This window comes from Lepidochelys olivacea, assembly GCF_965140295.1.
Source record: "Lepidochelys olivacea isolate rLepOli2 genome assembly, chromosome: 11".
Classification (NCBI taxonomy): Eukaryota; Metazoa; Chordata; order Testudines; family Cheloniidae; genus Lepidochelys; species Lepidochelys olivacea.
In genome coordinates, this window is record NC_140421.1 from 41,819,459 (window position 1) to 41,835,563 (window position 16,105).

The 16,105-nt window shown below is 39.0% G+C and overlaps 1 pseudogene across 1 annotated transcript in view; it reads right to left on the reverse strand.

Annotated features, from left to right (window-relative positions):
* Positions 1-4,471: 4,471 nt before the first annotated feature.
* Positions 4,472-16,105, reverse strand: part of LOC311528133 (dynein axonemal heavy chain 11-like) — a 185,123-nt pseudogene continuing 173,489 nt past the window's right edge. The window contains exons 31-39 of the transcript in view: positions 15,831-16,024; positions 15,515-15,580; positions 14,232-14,358; positions 13,458-13,685; positions 12,138-12,330; positions 11,640-11,759; positions 7,590-7,827; positions 6,155-6,336; positions 4,472-4,597 (exon numbers count right to left, since the gene is read on the reverse strand). The product of the transcript in view is annotated as a dynein axonemal heavy chain 11-like (transcript). The remainder of the gene's footprint in view (positions 4,598-6,154; positions 6,337-7,589; positions 7,828-11,639; positions 11,760-12,137; positions 12,331-13,457; positions 13,686-14,231; positions 14,359-15,514; positions 15,581-15,830; positions 16,025-16,105) is intronic.

Genomic DNA, 16,105 nt, shown 5'->3' on the forward strand with positions numbered 1-16,105 from the left:
GTCTAATTCTCTCTCTCCTCTAACATGCACTTTGTCGCTCCCTTCATGAGTCAGAAAAGTTTTAGTCAAAATTCCTAAAGACACTACCTCATCCTTCAAGTCCCTCCTCAAAACTCACTACCTCTTTAATGAATACAGTATAGTGCAAATTGTTAACAACTAGGCAGGCAGTGAATTGTGATTACTGCTCCCAACTAAGAATTGCATGTATCCTGTTTTTTATTACTCTATTTCCCCTGTCCTCACGCTGACCTGCTGGTTTATCTCATCTATCTGTTATGCCTTGTCTTTTAGATTGTAAGATCTTAGGGGGCTCCCATTTGCTGTATGTTTTTACAGCACCTACCACAATGGGGCCTGGCCTGGTTAAGCTCTTTGAGTGTTACCACAATACAAATATTAAACACCACCACCCACTGCTACAGTGGCGTTGAATTTGATGACCTTAATAGGCTTTTCCCATTTCTACTGATAGTACACAATAGATTTCAACACTGTAACATGTGGACTCAGACTCCGTAGTCTGTCGGTCAGGTGTGCCCTGCTTTTGAGCCTAAGTTGGGGCTGTTCAGCTTTAAGATTTTGAAATTTGTGGATATTAGATTTCCAGATGAGTTTCACGATGAACACCATTGTTATTTCTCATTGCTGTGATTTAGAGACTTATTGAAGCTTTACAATATATTTGATTTATTTCTTTTTGTAATAATTGGCTCTTGTAACCCATTGTACATGTGTTATCTGTGCTTAGCACATACCTGCTCTGCATATATTGGAAAGGCAAGGTTTTTTGGAAAAACCTGGATTTGTTCTTCAGCATCATATGCATTGTGGATCCAGACAACTGATTGGTTGATTACTCATTATATGTTTCTTCTGTTTGCACTTTGAGTTGGTGCATTTCATTCCAGTTCAGCCAGTTCTGCGTTCTGTTATTTCCTTATTTATAACCCATTGGTCAGGCATCTTACAGTATTAGTTTTTTTCACTATCAAAATATCTTATTCTCCTATGATGTAACACAAAAGTCAGCATTTTTTTCCCCAGAGCCCATCAAGCAATTTTTATAGTTCATTATCTTTCTCATTGGTTTAATGCCGACTCAGAAGCTTGAAAACGTGTCTTTTTTCTCCCCCCAAGACAGTGATACTTTTGCCATGGCACACAGGCATGGGTTTTTCTTATTTTGAATGCAGCTGAACAAAAAACATCCTTCTCAATTTAACAGCAACCTTCTCACATTAAGTTCTTATATCAAAGTATCTTTTTGATTTCAGCAAAGATCTGCAATTGAATTTGTTAATTAACTATTTCTGAGCAGAAAACTGGGTATCTGTAGGGATATCTAAAACAGGGTTATTTTTTTGTCTGTTTCGAGTATATCATAGAGCACACTTGCAGCCTCACTTTGGTTTGGCATGTACTAAAACTTGCAGAAGGGTGGGAGGGATCTTTTAATCCGAAACTCTTTTAGTTGCCTTTCCCACTACAGCTTCCGCTCGCTTTTTATGTAAGTTACAGTATGGTGCACTTTCACTGAATCCCAGCTCAGTGCATGGTACAGGTTTTTGGCTGGCTTCACAGAAAAAAATCTGTGCCTCGAGGGTTCTAAGTCACTGAGATTGTTGTAATGTCACCCTTCCATTTGATTGACAGGTATCTTCCTGAATGCACAGTACATTTCATCCTGGACTGCTCCATGATGATCACCATTAGGCCACCCCTCACCCCCATCCTCCTGTTCTTGTAGTATTCCTCGCTTTTGCTTTTGCTTTTTTGAACTAGGATTCCTTCTCAGAAGAGTAATACCTGCCAACTCTTTCACATCAGCAGCTGATTCTGTTATGCACTTTAAAAAATTTGTAAAAGGCCTTTTCCTTTTAAGCATGTTGTTTTCCACTCAGTGAGGGAGGGAGACAGTGCATTCATGGGATATTTTTTCTTGTGCCTGCCTTTGCTAATCTTGTATACCACTGTCACATTTTCCAAGGTACAGTTTTCTGTATTTTGCAGCATCCTTTGTGGAATTTTGCTGTATTTGTTGAAAGCCAGGGTGGGAGGGCTTGTGAGATCAGCTTTTTTTCAGATGGATCTCATAGATTTCTCTGAACTGCTGTGGCCTGAGAATCAAAGCATCAGTACATTTCTTCCTTTTATGCCACTTAACATCATCTAAGACTCAACCACCGTCTTTCCATCACAGGTCTCTTCTCTTCTTGGGAGCCCTTCAATGTTGCTTCATAATAGATCACGATTAGGTAATGCGAGGCACACCTTCCACCCGAGGGGCAGACATGCTGCTTCTAGCCCACGGGTCACAGGGACGTGACTACTGGTGCAAGCGCAAGAGAATGAATCCAGGCCTCTTGTCTGGCAGAGTAAAACACTCACCCTGGGCTATAAGGCTAGCTCTTGTAAGAAAGCATTTGACAGTATTTGCATTAGTTTCAGATAGCTGCACAAAAGATCCTGAGAGATCATACAGATCATACAGTTACTAGGTAGTCTGACATTTATCTTCTTAATTTAATCACTCATACTTGCTGTTTCTATGACATATTTGCTGAGCCCATGAAGCTCAAACTGTGCATTTATTCAGATTTTGCCCTTCACCTCCTTATCCCACCTCACCCCACTTCGAAACAGCATCTGTTTAAAAAAAGCAAAGGGTTTTATCTGGTGTCTCAGCTGGTGACATGTCCATCAGGGATACAGGAGAAGCAGATTTTAAAATCAGGGTGAGTGAGGCATCATTTTACCTTGCAACATATCTGCCAGAGAGAGGCTATCCTCCACGGATAGCAATAATACAAATTATTACAGAAAGGGTTTTCACGTGCAACAGGCAATCAGGTTTTATTTGCAGGCTCTAACAGTGGGCTACTGGTCTCCCTCACCCATGTGGGCTCTCTGACCAATGGATGCAGACTGCCATCCCAATAGCCACACCTATGCATATCCTATGGGCCACCCTCCGCCCCACCCCTCCCCTATGCTCAGTCAAAGAAAGCTGGCATGGAGCCCAGCTGTGTGGCACAGAGTCCCCCTTGCACTGCATTCTGCTTTTCAATGATTTCACTGCACTTTGCACCTTATGCAAAGGATAATCCTTCATGCTAAATCCTAATATGTCTGTCAGATATGTTTTAAATCAGTGCATACTTTCCCATCCTCTCCAGACATGAATATTGGGTCTAGCTTGACTTTCCCATACATTTATTTTTTTAAAAGAGTAGCCGTGTTTTCCTTCATGAGAACAGCCTGTAATTTACCATGACTGCTTTATTTCCCCATGGCAATGCTTACTGTCCTCAGGACGGTTGTCTATCAGAAGCGCCACAGGCTCTATGTGGTGCTCCAGTTTTCCATCAAGGGAAGCTAAAGCCCCATGATGCTCTGGTTGATCTACTCCAAAATCCACCCCTGGTGCTTTATGATTTCCTTCCTCTGATCAACAAAATGTCCTCCTTCCCTTTTCCTCTTCCAGGGATCTGAAATGGCCTCAGATGAACTCATCTGGTTTGGACTTGTTTTGCTTTTTAGCACTCTTTCCTGCTATGCCTGGCAGTTCCTGGCAGAGCTCTGCTATCCTTTGGGTGGCTCTACAGAGATGGTGCAGTGCAGACTGGTAGAGACCAGTCCCCCTTCCCCCCCGTCCCCCTCCCCTCCGCTTAGGGTGGCATCAGTACAGGATGAGAGCACCCAGAATTCCTTGGGTGGCTTCTAGTGGTCCCACTAGCTGGTGGCCGTGGAAGCTGGCAGAGCTTCCTCCTCCCCTTCTCTTTGCTCCTGGGAGTGTTTCAAAGGTGTTTAATCAGACATTTTTATCAACAAATATCTAATCATCAGTTAATTTTTTTTCTTCTCCCAACTTTCACTCCTTTGTGCGATAAGATACCCACGACTGATGCTAGACTAATGTATATTTCTGGAAATGATGTGCTATTAATGCTACCCATCACGGCAGCAGAACTGGGTGGGTCAACACTGTATGCCTGCTCCGAGACATCTCCTCCAAGGTTCTGTGTCCTTAATACAAAGTGCTGTGCAACGGTTACCACTGGAGTCTGATACTTTCCCCTCCATGTACCCAACAAGGTATTTGTTATCTATTAACATTATGAATCATGACCCAAACAGAAGACCTGTGTCCATGTTTCGTCTTTTGAGTGGTAGATACTACATGTTAGAGCTCTCTGCCCAGTCACTTTGAAGAGCACTCAGCTTGATTTGAAAAAAGAAAGAAAAGTGAGAACTAGAACATTACAGAAATTGCCCAATGTCCAGAGCAAGGTAAAATGCAAAATCTTTTTGCTTTTCACACTACAGTTAATATCAAGCTACAAAAAGCGAGTCTGAATTATGCACGGACACAGGATATTTGCTGGAAAAAAATCCTATCATTCATATTCTGTTTTTCTGATGGGCAAGAGGCACCGTCCATTCTGATTGACTGTTGGCATGCAGCTTACTACTGAGCTAGACTGTATGTTGATGGATAAACCAATCTCATCCAAGTGTCAGGAAGATTATATGAAAAGAAAAAAAAAAGAGCTGTCTCTAGTTGCTCCAGCTCTGAGAAGATTGCCAACTCACCCTAACAAAAGAAAACATTAGTGTGCTATTTGCGTCTCACAAAGAGTCTGTGATAAGATGACATGATAAATGATAGAGAGCTTTTTTCCCCCCAGTAAAAACACATAAGGTAGCTAAATCATGCAAGTGTAAAGAATATCTTGGCTCTTTGAAATAGTGCGAGCCATTTATTAAAAATAAAAAAGGTGAAATTGTCAGAAACATGAGTGTAGTTTCCATTTTTTCTGCATTTCTTAAATTAACTCAAATTACATTATGTAGGGGAAATACATATGTATACACTGAATATCCTAAGAGCCGTCTCTCTCTGCACCCACATGAAATGGCACAGGCAAACAGGTTAGGAGCTTCACTGTTTGTTTGTATTAATGGCTATTTGAGTGCCCCAATTCTATAGGTATTAATTAAAAATAGGAATGAGTGTATTTCCAGTTGTCAAAATTGGAGTCTACTTTCAAAATTTGGTACTAACGATCATATCTTCAAAAGCCAGTTGTAGCAATACGTGCATTTGTCACAGCTTTGCATACAAAGCACTTGATCATAAATGCAAACTGCTGGTTAGGCATCTAGAAAGCCATTTAGATGCGCAATGTGATCTGAATGTGCATTAAGTCCAAACACAGCAGGTATGTTACTGCATTGACATTTCTGTATCCAAATATCAGGCTTCCCTTTGTGAACATTTGGCCCTAAATATTCAAGATTAGTGAATATTATTATCTACTCTGGTCATACACAATGAATAATAACTACAAATAAAGGAAAGAATTAGATCACAAATCCCTACAGGGTAATTATAAACTATTGCTACAGTCTTACTTATGTTAGTATTCCTGGAGCACTTAGTGAACATGCGACCAGATAGGACAGCACATATTAGCCTCATTTTAAACCTGGGTATGTTCTGAGACTGGGTATGTATGATAAGAGTATGAACCTTATCCAATGGCTAATGATTACCTTCTAGTCATGGTCAAAGGCACATGCGAATCCATTTAAGTGTTCCAGCGGGCACAGTCGTATATATTTTGGACCACTCGATATTTTTGTCTTGGTGGATTTGAGTGGATCCATTTTCCCCCCTCCCACAGAGTTCCCAAAGTGGGTATTGCCTTCTAGCCTAAGGGTTGCTTCATGATGGGGGCATTCTCAAAATATCCACCACAGCTGGCAACCCCTCTTGGTGGCACTTGCAGCAGAGAGGCTGAAGGAATGAATGGGCATGGGGATTTATCTCCCCTCTCACCAGCTCCAAGCTCGGGCTGAGGCACAATGAGAAGGCAATACTCAGAAGGTTGTACTGTCATTTCCTAATATGGGGATAAATGGAAAAGGCTTCTGAGCAGCACCTTTTGTGATCACTCATTTCACACAATTTAAAAAACAAACAAGCTATTTTAGAGTTGACAAACCGTGTTATAATATTTTTTAAGGTCCATGCAATATGAGATGACAAAACACCCCCCAAAATGCAGACATCTACTATATGCATACACAGTCGTGTCTTTAGTTAGACTGGAGCATCCCACAAGGCAGGTAAGCAAAGCACACATACCTCCAGAACTAAATCAAGTCTCTTAAGTAAATGCCTTATCTCATGTATTAGCATATTCATTCTCTCACATTCTTGAAAACAAACCAGAATATATGGGGAGTGTTCTGCTGTTTTTGAGGTAATGTCAGACATGTTATATTCTTCGAGAAGTTTCTCCTGTATCTCATCTAGTATGCCTTTACCTTCATGTTTTTCATGTTGAAAGTTTCTTGTGTATCCAATTAGGTGAGCATTTGTAGAATTTAGGGGGCTATTTACATGCAGGGGAAGTTACAAACATACATACGTGCTTAACTTTATGCACTGAGTAGTTCCACTGATTCTTGTGGGACTAATCTCAGTGCATCACATTAAGTACATGCATAAATAGCAGGATTGGGGCCAACACCTAAATGTTAACTACCTGGGGAAAGCCCCAGCATGACCTTTGGAAAATAAGACCTCTTAATGTGCATGCTTACATTGATTGGAAAGATTGTCTGAATGCAAAGAAGAAAGTCACAGCTTGAGTATCGACTACTACTTTGTGTCTTGCAGTCATGTTGTAGCTGTGTTGGTCTCAGGATATGAGAGAGACAAGGTAGGTGAGGTAAAATCTTTTATTGGACCAAATTCTGTTGGTGGAAGGGACAAGCTTTCGAGTTTCACAGAGGTCCTCAGGTCACTACTTTGCTAACCACTCCATATTGCAGTATTAAATTGCGCGATCTGCCCCATTCACACAATTGTTTTTGTATGTGGGATGGAGAATTGCAGCTGCTTCTGTCTCCCCTTGTCTCTCTGGACTCAGAAAGCGCTTGGTGCGTCTGGGAATTGGCACGTAGGACGGAAGAAAACCAACCTCACCAGAAATCTGCCCAGGAGTTCTTCCAGCTCCTCCTTAGAAGAGGGCAGGAGTATCAGGGGAGGCTCCTGACAGGGGAAGCTGGAATATTTGAGAGAATCTGGCACTCCTAGCATGGGAGTATGGAGGTACATCCGCATAGATATACTTGGCCTCCTCTGAATCCTCCACCAGAATTTGTGGGCTTTTTCTTTAGGAATGGGAAGGGCATGGAAACGAACCCTACTCTCCCTTCCCTGGATCAATTTGGAGGAAACTGCAAGAACACTTCACAGGGTTTCCCTACAGGATGGCAAGTTCTGGGGTACAGTTCATGGGAAAATGGGATACTGCAGCTTGACAAAGGATTCTAAAGAGCGGAGTTCTACTAAAGCATAATAAGACTCACAAGGGATTGCTGCATGATTCAAACCGGTGTTTAATGTATTCAGATTTCTTTTATGTATCACTTAGGCTGTAGATCAGTTTCCCACATTACCAATTTCAAATCAAAGCCATACAAAATAGCTTTTACTGGTGAAACCAAACAGCCAGCAGAAGAAACCAACAAGCGACACACCATCTTGTGAAGGATTTGCAATCTGTTTTTACTAGCCTTTTCTTCCACAGTCTGTGAGACTCCTTCCCCAGTAATCGAATCCTTGGATTGCAGTTCCAACAGCATATGGAACAGTTTGTCTGAAATCACTGTCAAGAATTCAATCTCTGCATTGGGGGGGTAGGCCACAGTGGATGGACTTTCAGGAGGTAACATTGCATCAGTGTATTTAGGGTAATGTTGATAAGCCAGGATCACAAACCCAGGAGCAAGACCTAGCTTCCTATCAAACTGTCAAAAAAAAACACCAAACCACAAGTGACAATCCTTGCTAAACAGAAAAAGGAACCTGCTAGCTATAAATCAAATTATTCCGTTATGGAGTCATTGCTGAGAATGATATGACTTCTTAACAGTTTATGTCCATGAAAATTAATAAAATTTGTTCCATATTTTAATTAGCTTCTTTATATCACATACAGATATTGATGTTCACAAGACAAAAACTACATGAATTTGCAAAAAAACAGGTTTTTCTTCAGTTAGCAAAAAACATACCGATAATTTTAATTTAAAAAATAGAGAGAACTATTTTAAAAGAAAAATGTTATTTCTTCCAAATTACAAAGTGCTGCTCTCTGGTGTAACATTATTATTCCTTATATTAATTTATTAAATAAAGCAATTTATGATAGTATCACTGAAAAAAGCCATCCCTTCTTGAAATGAAAGCAAGTGATAGTGTAAGGTTTGCAAAATAAAACGGCATGGTTTTTTCTTCAGATTATTACCAAAATACATGTATTGTTTATTTGACAATCAATACACTCCATAAAATAAAATGGAGCTATGGGATCATCCTCATCATAAGTTCTTTTCAAATGGTTTGCTGAGAGTCAGACTTTATCCTTTATGGAACAGAATGGCAAAATTGTTTAATTCAATATCATATACTTATAATAAGCTAAAATTCTGCTGTATCTCAAAACTGCTACGCAAATATTTTAGGCTCACTAGACATTTAAAACAACAGACGGGTGGGAGTACATTTATTTATTTACATTTGTAATGACTTAAAATTCAAAATGCTATTTGATGCTTTTGAAGTATTACTGTGGGATGCTAAATTACTACTGAAATCTTACAGTTTTGTGATACCTTTCAACCTGCCAAGATACATAATGATGATGATGATAACAACAATAGCAGTAGTGCAGGATCCTTAAAATAATGTGGGGCTCATTTCTGAAAGATAAATACCATTTTCTCTAACTTCAGTTTTGTGATTCAGCATTTGTGATGCAAGTAATCTGCAATAATGAAGGTAAAATAACCCCAGGTTTGTGTGGGATGGAGATACATTTGAATCTAAAATGAGGCGCCTCCCTTATAATGAGGGGCATGTTAGCAGCATGCAGTGCCATGATGCAAGGCTTCCTCTAGAGAAACTGCAAAAAAGTTCATCTTCAGAAATGACATTATACTGAAAAAATGAACAATTAGTCCAGATGTGCCTGCTGCCGGGCCTCAAGTTTTTTCAGTGCCTCACCAGATCTGTTTGGAAAAGGATTTCCCACTGTTTCTTTGAGAGAGAATGCACCACACTAGTCGGGCCAGAGACAGCTGAATGACCCCAGATTCCTGGCAACCTCAACTGCAAATATGGGTAGCTCCTTGAAAGGAGTTACAGCTTTCCTCCCTGCAGCCCCTCTATATTCTGCTCTCTTTTTAAAAATTCTTTCACTGCATTCTTCCTTGGCTTTCTTTTAATCCTTTTCTGCTCTTGTTCTTTTGTTCTTGTTCTTGCACTCAGAGCAGGTTACATACTGCTCAGGGTGGGTAGGGAATGTACACTGCAGGCTCTGTGGGTGTGTTCTCACAGCTGAGCTGAGTGGCACATGGGACGGGAGAAAGGAAGAGAAGTTTGAGCCAGTGGGCTGCTGCCTTGGCCTGCCACTGTATACATCTGCGGCCTGATTCTCCACTATCTCCCACTTTGTGTAGCCACTTACATATGTGCATGGTGTGTATAAAACACCACCAATCTGATCTGGAAGTGTTGTATACCCACTTTGCACTGGTGGCTTGTTCAGGAGGGGAGAGAGAAAAAATAGATATAAAAGGACTATTTATGGTGGCAAATATATTGTTTCATGGGGTAGGATGAGGGAATCACAATAGAAGGTTAGTGTTCATCAATGTCAAAAGGGATCCCAAAGAGAAGGGTTGGGAACCACTCGTTTACAACAATCAGAATGATCCTGATTCTGTATCCCACAACTCCCATTGACTTCAGTGCAAAATCTGTGTCTGTCTAAACAACAAAAGTCATAATTGTGCACAAATGAACTCCCTTGTACAGCATGACGTAAAAGGGCTTTTGCTGCCACTGACTCCTACCATGTGAATTTAGAACTTGAGGGAATTCCATAAATATTATAACCCTCTCTATAATGCATTTGCAGACATCTTGGATATTTGAAGGGAGATCAGAGACCACCACCAAAAATCATCAATGGATTGGACAGATAGACTTATGAGCTAAAATAGCTAAATCCTTAATTGAACCCAGGATGCTTACATGGGTAGGAGTGGAGGAGCACATTTGAGGATGTCTAGGTAGAGAAAAAATAATGTTGCTTAATACCAAAATCCACGGACCATAGAACTTTGTGCCAATGGATGGATGGATGCAAGGCTGGATTATCACTGGGGAATCTCCCCTAGCAAAACCTACAGATGTTCCGCTTTTACTCCAGTCCCATTAACTTCACTCAGACATAACCTCATGCGTCAGGGCTTAAACTATATCTAACCAGTATGGGTTAGGGTGAGACCTTCTTGGGAAACAGGTTATACCACACTGAGAGATCCTACTCTGAGGTTTGTTGTACTTTCCTGTGAAGCATCTGGTTCCAGCAACTGTAGGATACAGGACAGTGGACTAGATGGACCATGGCTCTGATCCAGTCTGACAATTCCTAGATTCCTATGCAGATGCTCGTAAATATAAGACAGAAGGATATATCCCTACTGCATTTTAATATCACATTATTCTCGTGTGTCAATGATGTCTCTAAAATTTCAGCATATCTAGAGCTGTTATACAATGAAGTTATCCATTGTTAGTCAACTTAACCATACAGTTTTTGATGTTTAAAAAGTAATACGTTATTAAAAGCTGATATTACTATTCCATTTTTACTTTGACATCTGAGAATTTGAAAGGGAAGAACCCAAAGCTTGATGTGTACAGGCCATGTCACATAGAACTGAATACACAACCTAGATTATGTGCAGGGTGAGGTAAATCAGTCTGACGACGGTAATAAATGACCCAAACATTTTTATAAAAAAGATCAACGGAATCTTTTCTGCAATTCCTAACTGTTCCGGTAACTTCCTTCACCAATTATCTTACATATTCATATGTCCCTTTAATTCCTGAGTCCCAGCTGAGACTGAAAGCAGGAAGTTGAAACTATCTTGAGAATGAACTCTTTGCAGGGTAGTTCTGTCTTAACTGGAATCAGGAAGGAACAGAAGTCCCACAAGCCTGCGTGTGTTAACTGTATGTTAACAGTTTTGTTAACATAAATGATTTGGTGCTAAACAGCCACACCCAGCTTTTGGGGGTGGGGGGGGGAGGGGTGTATCCTAATCTACCCTATGGAGATTTACCCATTAATAATTGAATTACAAGCAGTTAAGCAGAATCCTTATAAAAATAGTAATCAGTGGTCCAAAACACTTCAGAATCACTATTGTAAGCTTTAGCCTTTTGGATCCTTACTGTAACATTTTCTTTTATATATATAGGGGAGAAGATTCTGTTTTATTGTAAAATGAAACGATTTAAGGTAAATAATGTTATGCAAGGACATAATTTTCACTGCCAACGTAAAAATGGATGGAAGAGCCAGGGGAATTGAAAGGTGAAATAGCACATCATGATCCAGCAGTGCACTTATCACAAATAACACACGTTTAAGAAAAATTATATTCTTCAGAAGTGTTAAGTTTACATATAAAAATGTGTCAGCTTCCAGCAGGGGGAGCTCTAACTCTGGAAACACTTCTGTGGTTGCTGAAGCTTTGATTACCTGATTGGGTTGCATATACTCTTCCAACTATATGCGACAAAGTCTTCTATCCTAGTTGTCTGTAATATGACCACCATACATAATCTAGCCAAACAAGTAACAGAGATCTTCCCAGGATACCTACTACAAGAAAGATATTTTTTAAGTGTAGGGTTTGATTCTAAAGGAAATGAAATAATTATTCAGACAAAGAGCAGAGCGTAGTTAGTGTATCGGGATTTCTACCCTCAGTGAAGAAAGATTCAATTCTGTTTGCCAGTCAGGTTCAGAACAACAGTTGATGGGGCAGAAAATTTCCACTATTCTAATTGTCACACAAGAGAGGTCGCACAAAGTCATCCTTCGTAGAATGTGTTAATCATCTTTAAAATTCGTATTAAAAATAAAAACCCAGTGTTGCACATACAGGAAACAACAGGATTAGGTACAGCACATTTATCAAAGTAGTCAGGGATGGCACATGCTTACTTAAATAGGTTTAAGGAAATGCAAAAATATCTGAGAATTTGCTTCCAGGTAGTTGTAGAGAACATGGTCAGAAATTGTGAGGTTTCCATTGTTAAAAGGGCACTTTCTGTTCTAGCCCCAAGGTCCAAATTTCTGCCACTCATCCACAAAGGCATGCCAGCAGCAAAGTGAAAAACAGAATAATCTTGAATTCCTGTTCACAGATACACTGATCAAGCAGGTTCTGAAAAATCAGAGAGATTTCACTTATTCAAGAGACTCCATCAATCTGAAAATTTCTGTGTGAAGATTTTGTACTTCCTATAATTATAAGTAACACTGCAGATGACTATAACTGACAGAAGTTAGTGACAAAAGTATCTTCACTATTTTTTGCAGCTTGTTTACTTTGTACATTTGTCGGCACTTTCTGTGTCATTGTTTCCCCTGTACAGTCCGCTACCTGTTTTCTTTCTTGCTACAAGACTCCTATAAACATCAACAGGGGAACAAAAAAAGACATTATAATTTCTAAAGGGTTTTCTAAGATGATTTGCACACCATACTATTTAAGGTGTGAACTATCAGAAAATAGATTTTTTTTTGCTATGAGGCAATTTCTCAAAAAATTAAAGTTAATGGTTTCCCTTTAATGTGACTATTCATGTTAAAGAGCTAATTGATTTCTATGCCTGTCTATGCAACGTTGCTTGCAATTATTAACTGTATCAGTGTTTGTGTATCTTTTAAATATCAATAAAAGTGTTTTAATTAAAAGCACATTCTACAAAATGGAAACAAGTTGAGAGAAAAATGATGATGATCTAGTACAACCAAAGTGATGTTTCATATTACATGTGATCAAAACGCTTCGGACTAGTTGCTTAGCTGGTGTAAATTGGCATAGTCCCATTGATTTCAATAAGGTTAATTGATTTACACCAGCTGAGGATCTGACCCCATACACAGTAATAATACAAAATAATCCAGTGGCCACTGGGCACAAAAATTCATGTTCTCACATCTGAATTAAAGAACAAAATGAAACCAGACCAAAATAATTTCTCATTTCTACAGTAATTATCTGTAATGTCTGCAAACTGTTTCCCATGGACACAGGAATATATTTAATCAGAAGCCATATTTCATGCTTCAGAATGAGAGGATCTAATTTCTTGTTTGATGTACAGTTACACCACTATAAGAAAATTTTGTGAATGGATCTTTATGTAAAATAATGAAGTTTATTCTATTATATTATCTCACAGCCTGCAGTAACTGTCAGGGACTTTTCAATTTTAAATGCCTTTACAATGATAAATTTAATAATCCTATTTTTATACTTTATAACTCCTATGATGTTTTACTTGCTTGGACAAAATTATCCAGTGCAGCATGAAGATTATGCAGCATTCCAGTGGGTGGCTCATTGGTTATTTTAATAGAGTTTTCCAAAATTCCCTGTGGAATGACATGATCTTTAGGAGAAGGGGCACGTTCAGCACACATAAAAACCTGATAGTCTGGGTGACTTCCTTCACTGCGTTTCTCCACAAATTCCTCTACTGTGCCAAGCCACTTTGCTACCAGATGAATATTCTGGATAAGGGGGTGGGGAGGTAAGAGAGAGAAATAGACTTCCCAGTGAGCTATTGATTTGAAGTATGAAACATTTTATTGATACAAGCAAATCCGAGGCGTAAGGAAGCAGTTGGATACAACACAATATCTGCAAAAATCGTGTGCATCTGTTCAGCACAATATACCGCATCATGACAGCAATCTTCCCTGCTTGTGTCTATTCATCTGATTACACAGAGTAACAATTCTTTTTGCTACACATTTATTTACTAAAGGGGTTTTTTTATGGATAATAAATTAGTAAATCAAATAGCATGTGTCTGGTAAAATACTAGAGTCAACTCCCTACCACACAAGGCAGATGCAGTTCACATTTTATGTGATTTTCAATGACCCATTAACACTCAGACCTCGATATTAAGTTCTGAGCTTCTCTTTTGGAAGAGACAAAGGCAGTTGGTAATCATTATTTAGCGCTGTTTTATCTAGACACACATTATTTTGAAAAGCTTCCATTTTTAACAATGCAATGTTGCACTGTTGAAATGAAGAGTTTTGACTTACTTGAAGTATAACCCAGTGGCCTTCTTTTGATGCTTTTCCATAGCTATTTCTGCCTCTGCTTCCTGTCCTTGACCAAGAGGTACACTGTGAAGTTTTCTGGCGTCAGTGGTAAATTCAAGCTTGCTCCCTAAACAGAACAATATATCATATCACTTCAACCCAAATAATTAATATAATTCAAAGAATCACATACTGTGCACTGAGCATTTAAATTGTACACATAATAGAAGTCACTAAATTGAGAACAAAAACAATTCCTCCAAAATAGAGTTTCATTATATCAGATGGACTAATATGTTTTACTCCTTTTGTGCTTCTTACAATACAAAATTGCAGATACAATAAGAGGCAATCCAGAAGGAGAACAACCAACTAATTTCCACTAAGGAAATCACTACCTACTACACATATAAAATACAATTATACCACAAAAGTGCATTTTCTGGTAATGTAATGTAAAGGCAAATATAAAAAAACTTCTGACTAAAATAACATAAACTGACTAGTTTCAGAGTAGCAGCTGTGTTAGTCTATATTCGCAAAAAGAAAAGGAGTACTTGTGGCACCTTAGAGACGAACAAATTTATTTAAGCATAAGCTTTCGTGAGCTACAGCTCACTGCATCAGATCCGATGCAGTGAGCTGTAGCTCACAAAAGCTTATGCTCAAATAAATTTGTTCGTCTCTAAGGTGCCACAAGTACTCCTGTTCTTTTTATAAACTGACTAGGGTATCTGTTAAGCAGCTGCACATCCCATCGATGTACATACAGAGTGCAAGGAGTTAACTTGTAGTCATTACATTGAAATTGTGTGTGTGTGTGTGTGTGTGTGTGGGGTGGGGGGGAGAGTCGTGGCATAAAGAAGGATGAGTTGAAATTAATACATTTGTCTCTTATCAATGTAAGTAGGCCAAATTCTCCTCATACAAAACTATCGACTTGCACTCCTGTAATCAAAACAGATGCTGGCCCTTTATTTTTTCACCAGAGAGCAACCAACAATTGCATTGTACACTGTCTGAGTCAAGCACTACAATTGTCATAAAGGAGTATATTTTCCAAATGTCAAATAGTTCATGAAGTAATGTGATGGTACTCAACAATAATGGAGGTTCCTTATTTATTTCTCTAGAGGTATTAATTGTAATAGCATTAATTACAATGAATTCTTTTGGTATTAATGTGAATGAGTAGGAGTTCCACTCCAATTCAATAGAAAGTATGTTAGTTGTAAGCATTCCCTTTTGTGCAACATAAATAGACATGTTTGGCCTGGACTTACCTAATGATTCTATGGCTTTCAATGGGTCAGCTCCAGGAGATAAATGAAAACTAGCAGGACTGTTTTCTTAAAACTATTTTGCATACTCAGCTTTATGCCTCTCTACGTATTGGTTCCAAATTTCTCTTCACCAAAGTTCCTATAAATTAAGAGTTGCAAATGATAAAACTTCAGGGAAACCAACATTTAAAATCTATAGAAAAAACATGAATACTACTAGTATTTTATCATGATTCATATTTGGTAGAAATCCAAGAACACCACAGTCTGGAGGCAAAAAATCCATTCCTCAAAGTGTTCAGGTTAGTAATCCAACTAACACCATATGTCATCTGATCTGGTCGCCTGGCTTACATCATAATCAGCTTCTGGAGGGAACTTTTCATTTTCCATTCTTGTGAAAACTTCTCTTTCTTTGGACATTCTGATTCCACCACTTTTATTCCTTCATTTTGGGGAGCCTTCAATATCTTTATCCATGCCACAAAATTAATCCCTAAAACATGTTGTCTAGAGATGAAAAAAACCCTAAGCACACCGATCACATTTTATTGTATTCATGTATATTTTGAACAGCAAAAAATCCCAAAT